Below are 14,764 nucleotides of genomic sequence, written 5' to 3' on the forward strand. Positions count from 1 at the left end.
GAAACCTCTTAAGAGGCTGTCAGTACAACAAGAGACTGTGACTCCCTCCTGCCCTTTGGGCAATAGGAGCCATGAAGCCCAGAAATCCAACTGGAAATACAGCTACAAATTCATGAATGGACTTGAGAATTGGGAAATGCTGCCTTAAAAGTGAGCTCTCCCCTCCAACTCTCAGTTATTTTTCATTTCTATCTAAAAATAATGCTGCATGGACACCAATGTCATCCAAATAAAATGTAATTCCTTTTCATTCTGATGAGTTGTTTTCCCAGCCAAAAAGTACATTGCAATGCAATAGCAACTTAATATGATTTAAAAAAAAAAATAGTACAATGGGCTTTAAGTGAATTCCTTCATGTGAAATTTTGTTCTTAGTGCTATTAATGCTAATTTCTGGTTAGCCTTTTGGTTATCAAGTTGTCAAACTGTGTTTGAAGGGAATTCTGAAGGTACCTTCCGGAACATAGTTCAAAATGCTGCTCCAAGCTTCAGGGCTAGATCAGGTTTCTCACAGAATCATTAGGGTTGCAAGGGACCTCTGGAGATCATCTAGTCCAACATCCCTGCCAAGGCAAGGCCACCTAGAGCAGGTTGCACAGGAACACGTCCAGGTAGGTTTTGAATGTCTCTAGAGAGAGAGACTCCAAACTTCTCAATATCAGTCAAGTTTCAAGTATTTCTGGGCGACCTCTTCCTGTGCTTTTCCACAGGAAAGAGGAAATCTTTCCTTAGATCCTCTCAGAAATTCAGCTTCTGATTGTTGCTTCTTATCCTTTACTGTGCACCTTTGAGAAGACTCTCTACCTCTCACTCATAGGTAATTATACTCCCTGCCCTTAGCTTTTTCTTCTCCAATCTGAAGAAAGCTGCTCCCTCAGTCTCTCTTCATACATTACGTGCTGCAATCCTCAAACCTTCCTCTCCAGTGAGAAGTATGATGAGTGACTTCAAATATCTTTTGCTGAATGCTGGAAGATTTAAGCCAGAGAACCCAACACATTGCCCTCTGAGCTACAGGGCTGAATGATGTTCTGCTCTTGTAGTGAATAAGTGAGAAAGGTCATGCAGTTCATGCACGTACCATTTCTCTGGCAAGCTGGGTCAAAACGCTACATTATTACAGGATGAGATTCATCGGTTTGGAGACTTGGCTGTGGTACATCCTCTTTTGGTCCTCAAAGACTGGCTCTGAATTTAGTTTTAAATGAAACCTTACAGTGAGTTCAGTGGGTAAATTTATTAGCAATGATTTACTGGCTGAGTCCTTTTTTGACTCAATCGAGGAAAAGTTTGTTTTTCTAGTTTTGGGGATGAGGGGCCTGTTTAATACATTCTTTGCAAAGCTGGAATGCGGTTGAAGTCTTGGTCTGAGGGAAGTCAGCAGCAGAATTAAACTCCTTTCTGCTGGGTAAACTCCCTTCTCCTCTAGAAGTTTGGAGGTAATCATATTTGCTTCTCTTACTATGGTTTAAACAGATCTTCTTAATATTCAGAAAACTGCTGTGTGACTGAAGCATTTCCACTTCTGCATGCCCAGGTTTGGATACTTAATAAATTTGGTTTTCTAGAAGTATGAGCTGAACACTCAATAAAAACTGGGTTGAATGAACAGTCCAACAGCCAAATATGTCTGCAACCCAAGTATTTCTGAAGTTTTAGACAAAGATGTACCACTTCCTAATTTACTAGATCAACTGCATCTGAAAGCAGTTAATCTGCTTTTTCTTTGCCAACAAGCAAAAGGAAATTGACAATTATTGGTGACTGTGTCTTTGTGTTTCCTCTTTACCATATACAATGAAAAAAGCATGAATGAGACAGAAATAGGTAAATGAGCTTTTCAGACAATCATGGGAATGAAATAAGGGTTGAGCCATTGAGCAGCTTCATATTTCTCTCCCTGGTACCTGGCATGCTGCTTTGTCCCAGTGCAACCCATGTTTACAAACCGTAATCGCATGGGAGCAGAAAATCATCCCTCAGTATTATTCTGAAATCTCTGTGCTCAGGTGATTAATAACCTACATGAATCCCGAGGTGATGAAGAATTCAAATCAGCAGGATGGTTTTATTGGAAAGAAGTTGTAGAGCAAAAAATCTTTGTCTGCTGAAACCAGAAAGCTCAAAATAATTTCCAACTTCTTTGGTTTCTTTTTCTGTTGTGAAGCATTACAAGGTATAGGTTAATTTTGCTAGCATAACAGCTGAACTTTGTGAAAGTGAAAATATGGTAGGGTATCCTTGCATCCAAGTCTTTTATAACGAGACAAAGGTTATAAAAGCAAGTCAGTCAACATTTCTTCCTTTTATGGACTTTTGTTTGATGCTATATCCTCATATGCATAGCTGGACTACGGAGGAGCTGCGCATAGCTGGGCTATTCTAGCAGATGTCTCAGAAGATTCCCAAGGATTCAATATTTGCAGTGAAATGCAATTGATCTCAAAGATGAACTTGAGTACATTAGAGAAGGATAGCAAAACAGAGGGAGGAGGGACCTTGAGAGGCTATCAGATCAGACCCTTAGCCCTAATCCAGTGCCATATTTATTTGCACAGCTCACAAGAGGTGATGAAAGGATCAAAAAAGATCCCTAATTCTAGCACTGTTTACACATGATCCATTGCAGCGTAAGAGAAGGCTGGATGGGGTCCCAGACGGAGCTCAGCCAGATCCCTCGGGTGGGCAAGGATAGTGGGTGTCCCTGGGAGGCTGATAAGGACAACTCAGTGCCTCAAGGCCTGCACTCGGGGTGAAGTGCCCTTTAAAATACACAGTTGACTATGGGACACTTGGGATCATTTTCTATCTGGGACAGAAAGCAGCAATAACTACTTTGATTAAGTGGTTGATCTGCTTCTGTACAAGCCTGGATGGCACCGTCAGTCAGTTCCACTGTTTTTCTCCCTGTGTTTTCTATCTGCCAAGCAACTGAGGTGGGTCAAGGACCAAAGAAATTCCCCCTTTCTTGCTTTTCAATAAATATCTGGACTTGGAAACTTGGAAACTACTGTCACCTGTGACACCTGACACAGTCATGTGCGCAGGCTATTGCAGACATTGTGTTCAGAGGCTTATATACGCGTAGGTTAATGTGCAAAGGGCAGCTCTTGATGAAAAGGTTTTGCTGATCTGGTCAAGTAGACTTTATAATCACCACCAAGCTGACAGCGATCTGAGAGGTTTGTATTACTGTGTTCCCTGTACTTGTAATTTCTCTGATGAAGGCTGTGGATTGCTCATCCTTTATCAGCAGAGCTTTAGCTGTTCTTAAAATTTCCAAGGTGGAATATAAAGAAGAAAATTCTTGTCAGACAGATGTTTGCCACCACTGATTGATGCTCTTGCAAGAGATAATGTCACCTGAAGGGGATCAATTGGCAGCATTTCTCTTTCTTTCATCATAAATCTCAGTAAAGCAGGAAATAGTATAAAACTTGAAAGAAAGATAAATGAGTCTCATTAGGAGGAGTGAGGTATGATTAAACAATAGGGTTCAGCAGGGTGGGTAACACATCAGGTCAGCACTGAACAGGGAAGGATTCATCTAATTGTCACCAGCTTCCCAGCCCAAAGGAGTGGTAATTCAGAAGTTAAACATAGGTCCTGAGGTACGCCATCCAAATGCTAAATATTACGGTTTGGGCAGAGCCCTAGAAGTGAACTCAGAAGAATCCCTGAACTGATGAGCTCATAATTAGCCTGAGGGATGACAGCTCACGATCGGTCGTGCTTACCCCTGGTGTAAGCCCATAGCATCTCACTGACTTCCACCAAGACATGATGCTTCTGGTATCAGTGTGCCCATGAAAAGACAAAAGCACAGCAAATATTTTTCTGTTTAATTTCTGTAAATGGCAAAACTCCTTTTGATTTCAAAAGAAGCCGAACAGAGATGTTTGCTTAATTATAATAAGTCCTCCCTTCCAAGTGTAATGGAAATTAATGTGAATCTCTGTTTGCTGTTTTACCCTGCTGTGCCTGAAGCTGGAAGGAGATATTACTTTCCATCCAGTGAAATGAGAGTGGCACTCACTCTCCTCATAATCTCTTTGAAGCACCTGTGCTTGAGGCAGAAGCTAAGGTCTGAAATTGAGGCATTTTAACAAACAGTGTCAATGACCTTGTGCCCAGCACCGTGCCTAGACAAATAATTGCATCACCATGCTCTGTGCTGGTGCTTACCTAATGCACTCTTGTGCAAGAGAAAGTAGCTGAGAGTCACTTTGCATGTTTGACAAGGGTGAGTGGCACAGCAGCCTCGGCTGGATTGCACACAAACAGGGCAGCTTGCTTTCACCTGAAGAGCAGGAGACCTGATTTCCCATGGCCTTGCTGCCTGGACACATCCATGTCTGCCCACCACGGTCACCTTCCTTCCGCTCCATCCTGCACATGCTGCTGCAGGATTGGCAATCCCATCAGTTTTATCAAGCAAGTGAGCCGCATGCGCTACTCTACAACTCCCACTGCGAGGTGTGTCCTCCCCAGGGACTGCAACATGCCTGTGAGGTTTTGCCACACCATAGCAGTGCCATCTTTCCCTTTCTTTTTCAAAAGCAGTTTTAGGCAGCTCCAATACCTTGCGGCTTGGATCCCTTTCTGTTCCTCAGTTCCTGGTTGAAGCAATTGTTCCATAACCTGCTGTTTCACCTGTAGCTCCCGTTATCTAGCTTCTGCCCTTTCCACCCAGGTGCAGAGCCTTGTCAGAGTCTCCAGGGCTGTCCCCTGCAGCTTAGTCAGCTTGTAGCTCCTCTTGGAGGTAAGTGGGATGCTAAGGCTGATGAGAGATGGTAGCAAGCTCCCAGGGGAGTGTCTAGGCTGTGCAGTAGGGCACTTCACAGCCCTATTCTCCACTGAGTAACCTGTTTCAGAGGGTAGGTTACTCAGAGCTGAAGTCTTAGTAGTTAAAGATCTTGGCTAAGAGCTATAAACTCCATGTGGTCTAGAACCCATTCCATTGCGGATCTGGCTCTGAGGGCTTTTTACATGTTTTTTTCCTCTGCTGTTTGAGATAAAAAACACACACAGGTGATGGGACTTTATTTCTATTTACTTAGAGGTCAATGAGGCAGGGTGTTCTTGTCCTTTGACCTTCTCCATGGTCTAAAGACTCTGTCTATGGAAAGCAGAAAATGATGTCCTGGAAAAGGGAGAAGTTGATATTTCAGTCCCTTGAAGCAGATGAAGGAATTGAGTTGTAAGCTTTCATACTGTGTGTCGGTATCGGGAGTGGCAAACTCTGCAAAAGAGGAGCTACTCATGTCTCTTGTCTACAAAACACCCCCAGGGCTCCATCAGACCATGGGATAACTCAGGTTTGCCAGGACTTCAAGGAGGGCATCTTATCCATCCCCCAGACTTCACCCCACCAAAATATCAGGGCAGAGATTCACCTCATTTGTCTGCCATCCCATCTCATTGTTGTACAGAAAAGGGTAGGAAGGGGACATCATCGTTGCATATCTGGGGTGGGAGACGGAGAGATGGAGAGGGGGTCCTTCTACAAGATGGAAAAAGAGGGATAAATTGGATGATAAAAAGATTAAATTGAAAGCAGGTGTCCCTGGGCAGGTCTCCTTATCATCTTGTTTAAAACTGTTGACTAGTTACAATCAATATCAAAAGGCATTGCTTGCTTTTATTGGCCTGCTCCTGCGCACATGAACAACTGCAAGAACAGATTCAGTAGAAAGAAAACTGGATTTCAGGACAGTTCCTCTAGATGGCAAACTTTATCTATTCTATTTATCTTATCTATTCAAAAGCAGGTATGTTCAGGCTGAGCCACACTGGAAAAAAAGCATTCTACACTACTGGGACCATTCAGTCAGTTCTGGAATATCAGTTCCTAAAGCGCTAAGCAAATTGTTACAGGGAAACAAAATTATTGGTGATGCTCAAGTCCTTGAGAAATGTGTTTACTGGTGCAATATGATTTGGAAAGTACAACATTTAAACTTTGCTTGAAATATGACATATTTGGCAAACTCCTTTTGCACCTAACAATGAAGATGTTGCTCACTTTACTTCCAGAGGCTGAATGTACTGGAAGTGAGGGAAGTCTCTTTCTTTCTGCACAACTTCTTTAGATATTAATGCTGATCATTACTTTCACTGTTGCTAAGCCAGTGGGGAATGGGTGTGAGGAATCTGAAATAGAATGAGGAAATCAATAAAATTGCCTCGAGAGCTGATCCTGATCTAAAGCCTGTATAATTGGTAATGACTTCAGTGGACTTCCTGGCATAAAATTGCCATAAGTCTGGTCTTGCATGCACCCAGTATTTAAATCTTAGAGAAGAATGACAACAAAGATCAGCTGTTTTGCATCCTACGTTGTCTTATAAACAGCATAAAGTGAAAGTAAGTGTGATGGTAATGTTGTGACAAAGTTCAAAGTGTATTACAGACTTCATGGTATTAAATGTTTTACTGGGAAGCAAGACAGCAAAGAATCAAGCCTATATCCCTCTCTGGAAATCAGAATACAGTCCCAGCCTTTATGCTTCATGCAACAGAAATGGAGCTTCCAAAACCACTCATGGCATTTATGAAAACCCCACTCTACTGATATATCATTGGTGTAATGGGGCTTTATATGACAGAATTTGTCATTCTGCATTTTCTGTGGATAAAAGAAACAAAGTCTGCAAAGGCTGACACTTGTGGCCAGCACTCTGCATCGTTCCTGCATGCTCCTTGCTGAGACACTGCCTCTGTTCCTTTGCCTGCATGAAACAGCTTGTGAACGCTTCCAGGGAGAGAACTTCATTCATTTCCCAGGTGATACTATAAATGGCATTTTGCTCAAGTGTGATAAATGGAGTATTTCACCAATATTCTTAGGGATTTTGCTATGGCCCTAATGATCTATTTGAATTTTAACTTTCAGTTTGAGTTTGCCCTGTCTTAGTTTCAACACGTTACTTATAATTATATCCCCCAACCTCCATTTTCATTCCTTCCACTCTTGAAGTTGTGCACCCTGTCAAGCCTCTGGCTAGTCTGTAAGCATCTAAGACCATGGATTTTTACTTGCTCTATAAAATTTCTGAGCAATCCTTAACTACTGTACAAACACATAGTGATCCTAGACAAACTGCTTGCCCAGACTCAAGTGATTTGTCTTCCTTTCTTGTCTTTTCACTTATCAGTCTTATCTCAGAAATTGCCTGTAGCTTAACCAGCCCCTCTTAGTTTTCCTCAAATTGGTCATCCCATCCAGGAGATGATTGCCAAGATCACTTCACCTCCCTCTGACTCAGGATTTGCTTTCTAGCAGAGGGATGCACAGACCTCTGTGAAGTTTTGCTGATCACACCTTAGCCAAGTCACCTCAATAGAGTTTCTCATCTCACCTCTTTGATGAGATGCCTCTTTGGTCAGCTTCCTTCTGCTGCCACGCTGCATTGCGCACTCATGTTCCTGACACCACCTCTTCTTCTTGCCTTGAGTTCCCCGCCTTTCACTTCCCTGGTGACTGTGCCTGTCCTAGGTAATGAAGTGGTTTGTGCCTGTTTCTTGTATAACTATTCCAGTCAGGGCATCAAGAGACCTGTTTTCTTTATTTCCTCTGCTTGGGGTCACCATGCGCATCCGAACAATTTGTGATCAGGCGTCAACCACCTCTCAAAATAGCAGGGAAGTGGATTAATCTAATTCCTGTGGCTTTTACTGAATCAGAGGCATCTGTTGACTAGGAGAATGTGCCATGTCCTTAACATGCCAATATATAAAATGCATGACAACATAATTTAGGCCATCCCTACCAATAAACATGACTGAATCCTTGCGTTGTCCAGAAGAATTAGTTCCCCCTATTTTGACAAGAACGCAATAATAACTTAATCTGGCTTGATTTGAGCAAACAGATTTTTCTCTGGATTTTCCCCCGTTTTACTGCTGAAGGAGAAAAATAAAAATCCTGACTGGCTTTGTTTATAAGCAAGGACACAGCAAGCATGATTCAGTGCATGTAGTGTGCTGAGGAGCCTTCTTCTTCCTCTCTGAGGCAATGGCACAACACAGCCTTTTAGAAAGTCCATAGATAGCCAGTCTTTGCTTTCCCTATAGCATCTGATTTCATATCCTTTGCATATATTTAGTATATCTCTTTAAACTGACACAGGGTGATGAGAAGCCCTGTCTTTTAGCTCTCAGCTCCTCAGTGTGACTGACAAATGACAAGTTGACCCCTTCTACAAGGTGTAGGATGGAGACGCATTGTGGTACCGTATCTTCCACAGGTACTGAGCTACACCCTTATGCAAGATGGCCTTGGTCTTACCTCATGGCAGAGAGGAGCAATCAACATCTGAACTGCCTGTTTTCACACAGCAGGTATTTCTTTCATCCTAATTAAAAGATGTCCCTATCTGATAGATGCACGTAGACCTTCTCTTTCAAGGTTAGAGCCTTCCAGAACATCCAAATAAATGGTGGAAAATCTTTTGGAAATACATGTGTGTAAGTGCTGAGAAAAATGATGAGGCTACTGACCCTTATGCTGAATAAGCAGTGAAGCAAACAGTGGCCTCTGACAATGTGCCAGCTAGGGAATTTGAGAAAAGGATATATTTCCTCACAGATTTGTATGCGAAATATGCCGTGGTTGCTGTGTATTGCAGCCAAGCATTACTCAAGTTTAGACTCTTCTTCATTCCTTTTCTTTTTTTAACACTGGTACTTTAGATGCATGTGTAATTATCCGTGCCTCCACTTTTTAGGCACTTTTATTTCCTCTCTTCTTCGCACCATTTGGAAGTGGATCTCTGAGTGGTGCTTGAATATTTATATTTCTGGTATTTTTAGAGCACCTCCACGTAAGAATCAATGGGAAGACCCTGAGGAAATTATTTTTGGCTTGTTTTTCTAGTTGCAAAGGAGCAGGTCATGTTAACTAAACACAACCCCTCCATCCTTTACTCCAGGCTATTCCCCTGGGCTGGAATAAACCCAGAGGGCCAGATCTCTCACAAGGAGCTCACTGCATGGAGGCTATATTATCCTTTTGTGAGGTGCATAAGCACCTGCTTAGGTTAAGTTTTTCTGCCCGATAGAAAGTAGGAGGAATGAAATGGGAGAGAAAGTTACAAACCTCTTCTTTTTCTTCCAGTGGGCAATGAGTCTGGGATGATTGGGTTCTTGTTTTAACCTCCCTTGCATTGCTCTAACTGAAGAATAGTTTAAGCACAGCATAAGTAAAATCTGAGCTCATGTTCTGCTGTCTCCTTCATTAAATGTGCAGTAGTGTGCAGGTTTGCAGTTCTTCATGAGTTCATCATCAACATTTTGGTGAAATATAAAATGCATGAGTATAGATATGAGACTTCTCACAAATCAGAAATGTCTCATTGTGCTGATGAAGCTTTGGAATAAAGAATTTCTTTACCTACATCAATAACAAATGTGATGGATGTCTTACCCTATCCTACACTGCAGTATACATTGACGGCTGTGTATCATACTTCTAAATGTGAAGACAAGCTAACAAATTCTGTGCCTCTGGAAAAGCTACGCTTTGTAAGTCTAGCCTATATATAATGTGATACTGTGTTCATGCTGGTAACAAATACTAAGTGTATTTTATTACAAAGAGGGCGAGAATGGCCGTGGGGGGGATGGCATTTTCAAATGATCCATCCCTAATCTGCTCTTCCAGAGCATGACCCACATCTTGTTGCTATCGTTCTCCTTTTCTTTGAATGATTGCCATGAAACTTTTCCAAGCAGGATCTATCCTTCAGAGTGCCTAGTAAGTAGCAAGTGCTTTTGGCTGGTGTTCAGCTTCCTTGCTTCCTAGAGCAGAACCATCTAAGACCTCCTTAAAAACAGCATCATAAACTTTAACCTGAAGTCCCAGGGACGCGATGTAATACTTTATTGGAAAACCATCAGTCACTGCACTACCACAGTCATACATTTTCCTGTACACAGGGATAAGTGGGCATCACGGGCAAGAGCTGGCATCTAAAGGCCAGTCCAATATTCAGAGCAAAGCAAAGGCTGCCAGGTATCACTGGAGATGTGAAAAGAGGAAGAGATCCACAGCTAATGGCTAGCAAATAGTCATAGCCCAGCCTGGCCTTCCTTTGTAAAAGGTTTTTCTAATGTAAACAGTGCCCTTTAGGTTCCCAGGAAGCCCTGGGGAAAATGGCTGGCTGTACAAACGACTTTTGTTGTTGCCTGACCAGTTGGCTCACTCAGCATCTTACATCTCGCCACTGCCTTTTGGTCAGAGTCATGTTATTATGAGTATATAATTGTGTATTTAGCTGCTAGCTCCTCTGTTAGAGCTACAATTTAAAATAATAAAGGAATCTAATTTATATCAGTGATGCTCCCCGTATGCGCTCAACACAAGGCTATAATAAACTAATTTATAAATGACACATATTTTCCCCAAAACCAGACAAAACGAAAAGTAACAGTGAGAAGGACTGACTAGTTACATGCTCATGAGAGCTTGTTCCAAAAATAGGTCTGAGCTGGTTAAAAATGCATTTGCTAAAGAGTACAAGCAATTTGGAAGTTTCTTTATATTTTTCACAGGAAAATTAGCCCGATTCACAAGTAACTGAGTCAGAGGGCATTTCTTGTAGCAAGAGTTAGAAGTAACATTTGCTTCACACACACTGTTGGCAAACTGATTTTAATAGTTTGCAATTTGATTTTTGAGAACGAGTCAAGCTGAGGGTTAAGAAAAGGCTCTTAGACACAGGCAAACTTCCAAAGCAATCTGAGACTCTTCACTAATTGAAGTCAATATCTGGGAGCATGTTTTAACATGACCTTCAGGAAGTTCTTTAATTTGTTGTTAATATATCAGCCTTCTCTTTTCAGTATAAACAGCAGGTTCATACAGCTTGCTTTATTTTCTTCTTCACCACACCTCAGCAAGGGCAGGAAAAAGAACTGCTGACACTGAACCAGGAGAAATAGAAGGTGGCCATTCCTGGAGAAGATGCCTGCCTCTCCTTAGCAGCCTAACACAGCAGGGTGGCTGCCCACAGATTAGCAAAGTGGTTGAAAGCCTCAGCATTACCCAAGCGAGGCTGTTGTCTTTGGGTTACCCAAAGGGCTGCAGCAGGTCAGTTCTGGCACTTCCACTCCTACTTACCAGGAGGCTGAGTCAGGCCCCCTCCAGCTCCAATCATGCCATTGCATCTCATGTGTTCATGACATCAAGCCTCAGCTGTCTTTGCTCGCAGCAGGGCAATAAAACACATGCTACAGTTTCTCTTGGGTTGCCTTTGCCCAAACCATTCAGCTAAGCATTGCTGCACTAATGCGGAGCATCATTTCCACTTTTGGTCCTTGTTTCTTTGGGGAGATCCCTCTCATCATCTTTTCCTCAGTGTCCCAGCCAAAATCACAGGAGAGCTTTGTTTCCCTGGAAATGTTAACCTGACTTCTGGTTTAGGTAACATGCCAAGAGGAAGAAACTGAGCTAAGACAGTGCCCAATAAAACCAGAATGCCCACAAACTGATGGCTGTAACTGGGGTCAAATGCAAAGCCTATTCATCACCCAAGCTTCCTCACAAAACTGCTCAAAACCTTGCACAGACATTTTGTACCAGGACGATATTCAAGTTGTTATATAAGCACTAACTTGATTGTACACACTGCTATTCATCTATCCTAAAAAATGCACCATAGCATCTTCTTATTCCTGTATGGGAACAGCAGTAGTAGGATTAAAAAAAAACTGTGCATTTTTTTACCACATTTAAAGTGGTGCAATCCAAATAAATTAAACACTATAAATCTTTCCACTTCATTGGCAGAGCAGATGAGCTCCGTGCTCTCCGAGGTTCACACACCTTCATGTTAATTGTTTCAATGCCACCTCTTTCAGGCTGACAACAGAAATTACCATCTTTTTTTACCTTGGGAGGAGCCCAAATGCTGTAGGTGGTGGCAGGACATCAGGAGAGGAAAGGAAAGGACTACTTGCTCTTCTGCATGCTCATCAACACGCTTCCTTGAAAGGGGCAGAGCCTGGCACCAATAGGAAGAAATTTGCTTTCCTCTGACTCTTTGCAAATGCACAAAATTCCATGACTACAGAGCACTGTATCATTTGTTCTGGGAGAACAAGCTAATGGGAGCAAAAGTGAGGCTCCTCGGGCATTTACCACAAATTCAGATGTACAGTCTAATTTTCTGCTGCTTTTTGCTGGAAAATATCAACTCACAACAGACTGAATGATTTCTAGGTAGCAGCAGCTACCGAAGTGGAGTATATAAGTGTGTTACAAAACCTGGGCTCAGCTATATCTGGTGTACTAGTGCCAGACCACCAATAGTTGAAGAGAGCTTTCTGGAAAACGAAATTTAGTCACAGAAGAAATTCTGATATTTCAGAAGTATGGCAGATTTGGCATGGATTTAGATGAAAACTTGATTTTTTTTCTTTTTAACTTATAGGCAAAATATTCTCATTTAGAAATTGAAAATTGACTTTGAAACGCATCTTTTATAATGTTGAAATACCCACATTATTAGTATAGTGTACAGTAAAAGCTAAAATACGTAAGAAATTGGGACCAAGTCAATCAAAAAAGCTTCCAGGCTCCACACAATCTTTCAGTTACCCAGTACTGAATTGTTTCAACCACTCTCTCATGCCTTCCCTCCAAAAATATTGCCTGTTCCCCAGAGCATTTTATTTTTATGGAACATATTCTCCAGGAGACAATGTGTTTTGATCACCAAGAAGCTTTACAAAATTTTACCAAAGTAGTAATGCTGAGCACTCTGAGGCCATGTCTACATTTGCAATCTGTTCAGAGCAATAGGAGTGGCTCCACGGATCATACCCGCTACCTCTGTCTCAGGGATTTTTTCACTTGCTGGACTGAATGCCTATTTGTGATTGAAGTTTGATGCAATTCACACTCTCTTAGGCCAAGCCAAAGCACACGAACTGGGCGAGTCACTTCAGCACACCCTTCTGATCTGCTAATGAAGATGCATCATGAATATGAAGCTGACTCACACTAGCCAAAAGTCCCGTCTTCTTATACCATTAGCTGTTGAATGACATTTATGTGCTGAGGTACTACTGACTGATGAAATAAGGTATCCAAAGCATCCTATAAAAGGGTTTGTTTTTTGGGGGGTAGTGGATCTTTGCTCAAAGACAGGGTACCAGTTGAATTCGCTATTTTTTTTTTTTATGTCTAGTTTTCTATCACTCTGTAAAAACTGTTAATGGAGCAAGTATTACTTAGATGTAAACAACTGAACAGAATGTCTGGGCTTAAAAGCAGAAATGCAAAGCTCATGGTGTTAGTTCACACTTCTTACCAAAGCCTGTGTGACACAAAGAACTGGGTTTAGACTACAGTAATCACTGGTATTTACATCCAGCAGCAAAGCCAGGAAAAGATCCCACTTTCTCAAGACATACAATATATGCTAAATAAGATCAATTTCCTGTTATTTATCTCATTTATTCACTGAATTACCAGTGGACCATAATTCGACTTTTGTTTTTCAGACTCACTCAAACACAAACTGTACCTGGTCCTTAAGGGTATATCAAAAAAGGTCAGACTGTAAAACACTAATGATTTAAATAATAATAAAATTAAATAGTAATAATAAAGCCCCCCCCAAAAAAAAAACAACTTCTGGAATAACAGGACATCAGCATTGTCACTTTAAGAACAAGGTGCTGCTGAAAGTTGCTGAATAGAGTAATGAAACATTTCTATCAGCTCACACATTTACTTGTGTTATCAGCTATTTTGGTTAGAAGCCATGACAATGATTTTCTGACTTGAATATCATAAAATGGTTTTATTTAGAGTAATTATACTGTTAAGACCATACTTACTTAAAAAGATGAAAACACCCCCCTCTGCTTTTACAAGTGGGCACGTGATGTCCTGAGTTTCCTCAGCCTAACAGGCTATTTCAGTCATACTTACGAAAAGACTAAAACATCCAATTTCATCATGTCAAGGCAATGTCTCATGATGCAATCATCTTTGGTTGAACTTCTTACTGTCTTTGGGTTAAGTGTTTAGGCTTAATTCTTAAGTCAGCTGATGCACTGTGTGTGATGATTAGTAAAGTTTTATGTGCTTGTCTCAGAACTAAAGTCTATTTTTTTAATTCCTAGTAGTTCTTACAAAACTAGTATAGCAAACTGAGCTAAAGCCCATTCTTAATTATTTGTATGTCAGCAGCAGCATTGTTAAGGAAGATTAAAACAGTTCTACAAAGTCACAAAAAAATCATACTGTTCAAAAGGAGCAACTAAAGGCACCACTTGGAGCATGTCATAGACCGATTCAAAACAATGTGAAAATTTCCTAATTTTCATATTTTGAATGACTTTTGCAATACTAAGTATTTTTAAGATGAAGAACATATTGTGAGAAAGTGCATGAGGACAATGTATTTCAAACTCTTCTATGTTATATTTGTGACTTCTTTTTGAGGCATTCTCTTCAAAGGCAGAAAGGTATCCTTGTGTGCATAATAAGCAAGTTTGAATTGTTTTCCAGGAATTTTTAGCATCCTCTGCTGTAATGCCATTCTGTTAGTTTCTAAAATGTAATCTACACACAGAATTTTAGAGAACACTTTTAAGACCTACCAGCTAATGTCTTTAATCTCCATACTGGTGTTCATGACTTCATCAAGAACAATAAGACTTTAAATCATGGCATTGGTGCAGATTTACAAGATCAGGGTAGTTAACGGCAGAAATAGTGAGGGGCATATGTTGGCATTATATCACAGGC

This window comes from Pezoporus wallicus, unplaced genomic scaffold (genome assembly GCF_028554395.1).
Source record: "Pezoporus wallicus isolate ANWC-B61680 ecotype Strahan unplaced genomic scaffold, APGP_CSIRO_Pwel_v1 contig_749, whole genome shotgun sequence".
Classification (NCBI taxonomy): Eukaryota; Metazoa; Chordata; class Aves; order Psittaciformes; family Psittacidae; genus Pezoporus; species Pezoporus wallicus.